General features: G+C 40.7%; 1 pseudogene; it reads right to left on the bottom strand.

Moving 5' to 3' along the window:
• Positions 1–586: 586 nt before the first annotated feature.
• LOC110314926 lies at positions 587–1054 on the bottom strand (annotated as a pseudogene).
• Between the last annotated feature and the right edge of the window lie 6991 nt (positions 1055–8045).

Here is an 8045-nt window from a genome sequence, read left to right as displayed (position 1 = left end):
TAGCATTTGAAATGTAAATAAAGAAAATAATAATAAAAAAAAAATAAAAACAATGATAATTTATTGAAATAGGATTTCTCTGTGTAGCCCAAGATGGCCTAGATTTATTTATAGATTAGGTTGGCTTCAGATTCACAAGAAACCTAACTGTCATTGCTTGGTCTCCTAAGCATTGAGATGAAAGTCTTGAATTTGTTTTTTCATCAATGTTTAAAAATATTTAAAGCCATTTTCATTCATTTCTCCCTTCTATGGAGATTAATATCTCTCTGGACCAATACACTTTCCCCTTTATCTTATTTTACACAAATACAAATATCCCCTTTATCTCTATTTAATCATAATAATTATTTTTCCTATAATTAACTTCATATAACTTCCTTTATATTTACTGTATAAGCCTATTTTCAGGACAACATACATATCATGTGCTAGGATAATCTGTCCCAGTGTTCCCATGGATCCCACGTTGAAAGAACCAAGTTGCTTAAGATAGCATTGACATCTTATACTTCCATTATTTCTCCCTTCTTCTTTTTTATGATGTAAAAAAGTGTATATTTAGAATTAGCCATCTGGACTCAGTTTAGATGATGCCAATCTTGTTAGCAACATCTAGAGCATCATAATCAGGAGCCAAGCGAGCATACACATTCTTCTCTCTGTCAGGCCTTGTCAGGGTATTGACTTTGGCCACATCAATGTCATAGAGTTTCTTCATGGCCTCTTTGATCTGGTGCTTGTTGACCTTGACATCCTCAGTGAACACAAGCACGTTGTTATCCTTTATTTTCTTCATGACTGACTCGGTGGTCAGTGGGAATTTGATAACAGCATAGTGGTCATGCTTGTTTCTCCTGGGTGCACTCTTTTGAGGATATTTTGGCTGTCTCTGGAGCCACAGGGACTTGGGGTGTGGGAAGGTGGGTGATGTTCTGATCTTCTTTTTGTGGCTGTGGATGCCTTTCAGCACTGCCTTCTTAGCTTTCAAGGCCTTTGCTTTTGCTTCAGCTTTGGGAATGGCCAGGGCTTCCTTCTTCGCTTTTGGTGCCATCTTGGTGAAAAGGCTATTTCTCCCTTCTAAAATACATTTAAAGTAATTTTTATTTATTTCTCCATTCTATGGTGTTTAATATCTCTGTGGATAAATGTACTTATATTGAAACATGTTGGTTAATATGGCATTAAAATCTCACATTTTCATTTATTCTGTATAAGTGTTTGATTTTGGAAGGCATGTAGCCTCGATTTCCGTCCTCTGAGCAGCAGGACTTGGCCTGCTTCATTGCACAGAAAACATCTTTATTATCTCTGGGATTAAGAAGCATCTGCAAGAAAGCAGAGAAGCATTTGAGCAACCTTAGGCTGGAGCCCAAGCCTTTTCATTAGCATGTTGTTTAGTTAGGTTTGGGAGGCTCAACTTCATCCTAACTTAGAAACACCAAAATTTGCCAAAATTAGTATTTTTTCCTAGTCCTCCCATCCCCAAAACAGCTTCAAGAAATACCACACAGCTAAGAAACCAATTCTCCCCACCACCTAATCTTAAGATGGCAGTGTATGTTTTCCATTTGGCAATCTGACACTAATTTTTTAAAAGGGAATTTTGGCTAGATATTGAGGTTCCAATGTGTTATAGAAAATTTTAATCTCTACCTGGGATTTCAACCCAGAATTTGATTCTTTAGTTCCTGCATAAAACACACACACACAAACTTTATATTTACAGTAAGCTTTAATCAACATTAGAACTGGACAGATAACTACCCTCTATGCTACTAGAATCTGCATTCCTATCAATAACCCTGAATTATTAATTACTACTTTTTGTGTTTCATTTGAGCTCTCCAATTGCCCAGCCCTCAAGATCACATTTTTTCTGGTTCACTTATGCCATAGTGGTTTCTCCTTCTTCCTCCTGCACCTTTTTCTCATGGTCCTATTCTGACCCAAAGCTTTGGAAACCTTCTATGCCTGTTATGTTCAGCTGTTGACTGTTGGTATCTTTATATACCAATCAGAAATGATATACCAATCAGAAATGATTAGTGGCATAGTCACGGGTCTATGTGTAGATTCCAGATCTTGGGGAAAACACATCTAGCATTAAAATAGACAGTGAGACCAAACTTCAACAAAACAACCACATCTTAAGCAATTTAGAAGCCTCCTGAAATATACAGTCCTACAATATCTGATCACACAATTTATGCTAGAAGGTGAATTTCCATGTATTTTTGCAAGAACATTTACCATGTACTTCAACTTGCTTCATGAGAGTAAAACAGAGAAGCTATGAGGGGAAAGTATCTCTCAGTGGAGCTCAGAACTAACTTGTAGAATGTCCCTCAGAGTGAGTTATCATATCTAAGGTTGAATCATAATTTAGTGTAGATCAACCAAGGAATGGGGTCATAAGACATGAATTCATGTGGTTTGGCATAGTAAGAAAGATTCTTTTACTTTTAACCAGCAACTCAGAAGATAAACTCAAAAGTTGTGTTTTATTTTTATTCAAATGGTTGTTTTATTATTAGATATAGGTATAGAGAATGAGGGCTTATGTATTTGAATAGGTAGGTTCCCTGAGAGGCCAGAAGAGGACATGTATTACAGTTATTGCAAGCTAGCTATCCAGGGTCACCACCATGCCACCAACTTCTCTTGCACTTTTTCTATATCAGTGCCCCTTGATCACAATATGGAGATTCACGATTTTTATACATTTCACCAATAATGTTGTCTCAGGGCCATATTGGACATAATTGAATGAATAACTATGTTTCTAGTTACTTGTATTTCACAACTGATAAGCTATAATCCTGATATAGTTTTTTTTCAACCACAATTGCCAGTGAATTTAGAGTCACTTTGTAGTGGTGAAAACATCCTGGTATGCAGAGATGGGTCAGTGACTAAGAGTTCTACCATTGGACAAGGATTCTCAGCATCTACGACAGCTTATAACTGTCTATTTCTCCAGTTCCAGAGGACTCAAGGAGACCCTCTTCTGGTCTGTAGCAGACAGAGACAGTCTCATGGTAACCAGACATTCATGCAGACATGATAATACAGAATTAAAATAAATGTACTTTTTAAATAGCATTTAACACAACCTTACACTCTCACAGAAACAAATTACCACTTTGCACACATTCTGCATCAGCAACTCCTATAAATACCTGTTACTTTGAAAATGCCTGACCACAGACATGTTTTCTATGGGAATCTAAGATTGCTTAGATTTGGTGTCTCTATCTACTCAACTCAATAGCATTCCCGCAGCCTCTCCAATCATGAAATCATGATCCTATTTGGAATTTTTTCATTGCCCTTACATACATGATCCTACACACTACCTTTATTCTCCCTCCCTTCCTTCTTCCCTCCCTATCTCCCTCCCTCCCTCTCTCTTATTTTCTTTCTTTCTTTCTTTCTTTCTTTCTTTCTTTCTTTCTTTCTTTCTTTCTTTCTTTCTTTCTTTCTTTCTATGTTTATGAATCAAGGTCAAAGGATTTCCCACAGTAGTAGGTTTGGTCCTCTCCTACCACATAGGTCTTGGAGTCTAAGTTGCCAGGCTAGAGAGCAAGTGCCTTTAGCTATTAAGCCACAGCACCAGACCCATAGCTGACATATTAAAAGGTCACCCCACATGTATCTAATAGAAGTAAGGAAATAATATTAATTCCAAGGTCATTGGGTGAACATATAGTTTCCTGTGTTGTCTGGTTTTGTAGCATTGAAAAATATCTGAAATAAGGTTTCCTGTGCATGGTTTCAGTCTTTTCCATAGCAATATCTGTATGTCACTGTAGTGGGAGCAGGAGCAGAACTTCGAAACACCAGCAAGGATGGCCGCCAAGGGTCTTTATGTATCTGTTATACAACATGATGGTGTTCATGCCTATGAAGGGTCATGCCTTGGGAACTTCATTACCCTGAAGACTCAGCTTGGTGTTCAAGGGTGAAACTTCCAGCTTTTGACAGGCTGAGGCTTTGTCTGTACAGGATTTGAAGAATCTGAGTTTGGGCTACTGCAGCAAGTTAAGGATCACAAAACCTCAAGAAGACCATGCAGGCCAGGCTCAGGAGGATGCCACATAAGTGACTGCTGTATTGGCCAACAAGGCTTTGGTTGAGACACAGCCTGGAACTACTTTGCTCAGCCTCTGGTGTGCAGGTGGCTGCCACAAGGATACACTACCTGGGAAGGTGCTGTGTTCCCAGGAAGCACTTGAGGGCAGCCAAGTGCACATTAGAAGTCAGAGCCATGTCTGTCCAGGTCTTTTCAACTCTCCTCAGATGACCAGGACCGGGGAGTCTTCCTTGAGTAAGTTTCTCTGTTTCTGTCACCAAGTACCAGGAGAGCCTGAGCAGTTTTCTCTGCAGAGAGAGACCTGCATGTGGAGAGGCTTGAAGATTCACTCGAGGAGAGATGGAAACTGAGATTTTGAGCAGAGGTACTTTAATTCTTAGGGTGCTGGTGCCATCATGATGAACTGAGTAGACTCCTTCTTAGAAAGGATTGGAAAATAGCCCTAGAGTTTGTTCAGAGGGAACAAGGACTTGGAGTTGAGTGCGAGGGAGGTCTCCACTGTGGAAGTAGATTTGTGAACTTTACTTTTAAATTTATTATTATTATTCTATGTATGAGATTTCTTATGGGTATATGGGTGTATATATTTTGTTCATATATGTATTGATGTATATGTGAAACACAGAAGTTAGGCTACTGTGCTGAAGAGCAGGGATGGAGGTACATGAGGGCTTTTGTTTCCCCTCTCCCATTGTGTGGTGGTACTCTAACAATCTCTCTCCTACCAGAGAATTTTATAAAATTCAAAATTTTCTGACTTGGGAACCAAACACTGTGGTGGAAATCTTCTATCTAGAAGCAAAGAAAGCACCCAGCTGACCTTTCTATTCTACTGATGTTGCAGAAGGAAAATTCACCATTTACTTCCCCATGCTCTCTAAAATCCCCTTCAACTCAAAGATGCTCCTTCCTCTTTACTGAGTTTTCTTATATTCACCCCATGACACCTGGTTGCTCTTACTGCCTCTTGACCTATTGTTGACTTAATTTAGCTCTTACTTACAGAAAGTTCTTGGTTTAAAGATGTGTGCTAGAGCTGAGCCACACCAAAACATGAAACAGAATTTTTTTTTAAATTCAGTCTTGTTGTTCACAGTGTGATCAGGTATCCTGCAACAAGTATGGGTTCTCTCACAATGTCACTCCATCATAGGTTTCTATAGCTTCAGAGACACTCATGAGCTAAGCAGATATAAGCAGAATTTATCTCATGTTACCTTGCCATAAAAATCCCACTTGTATGTTGACTAGAAATTAGTCTTGAACTAACTTGCCTTTATCTCTGACTATTAGACCTGTATTCTGATCAGACATAGATACTCAATCCTGAACAGCAGTTGTGTGGACACATCCCAGTATCTGATTACCAGTAGCATGCCCTGTAGAAAGTATTACAAGAACCTGAATTGATGTGTGTGCATCCTGAGGTGAGAGAGCTGGCAGTCGGTTGTAGTTCAGTATCATGTCTTGCAGGATCAGAGAGCTAAGATGCAGGATCCAGGACTAGAGTCTCAGCTGAGGATCTGAGCCTTTGTTTGCAGGATATTAGTGACTGTGGAAGCTTTAGAGTTTGTGGGGTAAGGTCTGCAGAATCAGGTTTTAGTGGACCTCTGTGGTACCAAAGGAACTATGGAGATATGAGAAGCAAACCTGGTAAAGAGTGATGTCAAGGCATGTCCAAATCCTGGAAATATTGTCCTGAGATGAGCATGTCCTAGACTGTTTAGACCTGGGTCGCCATCTTTGCCCCACCAGAGGAGGCCACATAGCCCAGTATCCAGGTTAGATGTCCTTTCCCCTTACAAGGTATGTTCAACAGCATCTGTAAATGAGGCATTCCCAGCACCATGGCTCCAACCATTGATACACACTTACCATGGAAGCCCCTACTCACCCCCAAAGGTTTAAATGCCTGTGTTTCCACCCAATTAAACGAACTGTCTCTGTGAAGCATGTCTTTCAAGAGTGTTCTCAAAGCACTCTCTGCTGCTTGAAGTTCCTCTCACTTTTCCCCTCTCCTTCCCTCCTCTCTCACACACATACACATATAAACCATTCTCACGATTATAGGTGAACAGAGTAGGCACAGCACATATTCTCTGGGACAGGAGTGGAGAGCAAAAGATAGGCTTAAGACAGGAGCTTCTGGGATAGTGCCAGAGAAGGCCATACTCCAGGGCTCTGGATGGATCACCATTGTGATTTCAGGTACAGAGAAAAGGAGAAATTCAGGACCAAGATTCCAAATGAAGACCAACTGGGTATTTTGGTGATGTATACGAGGATAGAAGAAGTTAGTTATTCTTAGGAAAGGAAACATTCAGAGGATTGTGGCAGTGGTGCTAAGTGTAAGGAAGGAGGTGATCCACTTAGTAACACTGGACTCATCTCTCAGACTGAGGTGGCTGTCACAAAGACAGATGAGGTTTTTTCCATGTATATGGGTTAGAATGGTGTTTGGCAAGGGACCAGGGCTGCCAAGAGACACTGGCTACGGGTTGGCTATGAATCAGAACCATCGTAAAGGCCTGTGGCAATAATGCAGAGGACTAACTGTGAGGCAGTTGACTGTGAGGCAGGTGACTGTGAGCCAGGTGACAGGGACTGTGATAAAGATAACTCTGAGGTAGATACAGTGAGTCTGAGGCAGGTGATTGTGAGACAGGTGACTGTGAGGCAGGTGACAGGGACTGTGAGGTAGGTAACTGTGAGACAGGTGAATGTGGGGCAGATGACAGTGACTGTGAAGCAGGTGACTGTGAGGTAGGACCCTATACCTGTGAACATTCCCCATACTGTTGTGGTGACCCCAGGTGGAATGTGGAGATCTGCACTAGGGCTGGTAGATAAATTCATGGGTAAATAAGAGAATTACTGAATTCTTCAGGATGAAGGAAGCTTTGCTTTTGTTAATGCAGTTTTAAAAGGAGCTGTTTCTTGTATATCTTGGCTATCTTCCAAATAAATGAGATAGAGACCATTTTATTTATTTAATCAAGCATTATAGCAGAAAAAGTGGGTAGCCGTTGATCCGTTCTATTTCTCTAAGCTAAACTGTCTACCTTCCAATGACATTCCCCAAGATGCTTACATTTTACTATTGATCTGGCTGTCCTGCTCCAGGTGTTTTCCCAAGGTGTCTCCTTAAGTCCCTTTCCTGGTAGCCAAATTCTCCTTTTCTTTTTCCTTCTCTCCCCTGGCTGACGGAAGTGCACCCCGTGTTTTCTCTTCTACTCAGACATTGGTACATCCATTTTTATTAACAAATCAGAGAATTAACTGTTCAATAAGTGACCTGGTCTCAAATAATTAGTTCAAGACTGTTGAGATAGCTCAGTGATTAAAGGTGCACTGATTGAAGGTGAACACCTGAGTTCAAATTCCAGAACACATCTGGTAGAAGAAGAGAAATAACTCCTCCAAATTTTAATTTGACATTCAAGTGCGCACACACACACACACACACACACTCACAAACACACACACACATACACACACAAATACATCTTGGCACCTCTGTCCATACACAGGCACACACACACAAGCACACAAACACATGGACACACACCTACAAATGTCTGTGAAAACTGGCATCAGTAAGCATCAAGAAGCTCCTAATGGACAAATATGAAACAAATTGACAAAAAATTAAATAACATTATATTAGATTGCACTATGATGGTGAAATAACCTATAAACCCATGTTGGTGTGAATGTTTGCATGGCAGATAAATGAACATGGCTGAACCTGGCAGGACCTGGCAGGACCCAGAGGACTTTCCATACTGCAAGACCCCTAGCACACCCAGGACCTCAGAATCACTGGTGAGTGGAACACAACATCAGCACCAAAGAATCCTGGAGGGTCTTGTGCCAGCAGGAACAGGGACAAAGGAACCCCACAAGATAAGAGACTGGGAATCCTTCTGGTCAGGGCCAGGCCCGCCAT

This window comes from Mus pahari, unplaced genomic scaffold (genome assembly GCF_900095145.1).
Source record: "Mus pahari unplaced genomic scaffold, PAHARI_EIJ_v1.1 scaffold_11153_1, whole genome shotgun sequence".
NCBI lineage: Eukaryota > Metazoa > Chordata > Mammalia > Rodentia > Muridae > Mus > Mus pahari.
The sequence above is the reverse complement of the archived record's forward strand: the minus strand, read 5'-3'. Positions and strand labels throughout refer to the sequence as shown.